Source organism: Podarcis raffonei, chromosome 10 (assembly GCF_027172205.1).
Source record: "Podarcis raffonei isolate rPodRaf1 chromosome 10, rPodRaf1.pri, whole genome shotgun sequence".
Lineage (NCBI taxonomy): Eukaryota > Metazoa > Chordata > Lepidosauria > Squamata > Lacertidae > Podarcis > Podarcis raffonei.
The window spans coordinates 46,805,052-46,806,016 of NC_070611.1; positions in this window are offsets into that span (position 1 = coordinate 46,805,052).

A 965-nucleotide genomic window follows, 5' to 3' on the forward strand; every position below is an offset into this window, starting at 1 on the left:
AGGAGAAAAAAGAGGGGAGCCCCGACCTTGCCGCCACTGAGGAGGGGTAGGAGAGCACCAGGAGGGCAAGGACACGTAGCGGAGCCCAGGCCTGACCCGAGCCCAATCTATGGCGGCCAGTGCTCCAAGAGAGAAGGCCGGGGCCCAGAGGAAGGCCGCATCACAGAGATCACAGAAGAGAAGATATTAGTTCTTATTTTTTTTAAAAAAATCTTTTTTTCAAAAAAAAGTATCCCTGGATTCTTTGAAAAAAATCTGGTAACCTTATATTATCATATTTGGTGGGTAAAGCCAAAACAGGAAGAGGGCACAGAAGATAGAAGCAGGAGGTACCACCCTAGGCTCCTTTGAGAGGAAGGGTGGGATAGAAATTTAATAAATAAAAAGCAGGGATCTTAAGGACAGGAGGACGAGCATCCATGCTAGGCATAAAAGCCAAGACCTCCAAGTTCTCTGCTCAACTCCTCCTTGCAAACACACACCTTGACTTCTAATTTGCTGAGGAATTGCGCCTTTAAAAAACAAAATTGAACACTGAGTTGTGTGAGAAGCCAACTTTTGCAACCTCTGCACCAAGGTAATATGACAACTATCCTTTGTGGCATTTCCAAGTGACTTCCACAAGGCATATGGTGAAATGTTGATGTAAAGCTATAGCACAATCTTATTTGTATTTTTAAAAGCACATGAGGCAGCATGTTCTGCAGAAAAGTCTATAATTTTTTGCTCACTCCTTGCCAAGTTTTGCTCACAAACTAGCAAGTGCTATTTGAAAGCTGTATGCAGTTGTAGATGGATTATTGTATGGTTTAAGTACATTTCTCCCTGTGGGCATTACAAGCTGATAGTTTCAAGATTTTATCAATCTAACTAGCACACAAGGAATTTTCCTGTCCCCCAGCATACAGAATGTGAAAAAGGTTATGCATCTTATGTTGTAGAGACATTCAAAAACAGCCACACAA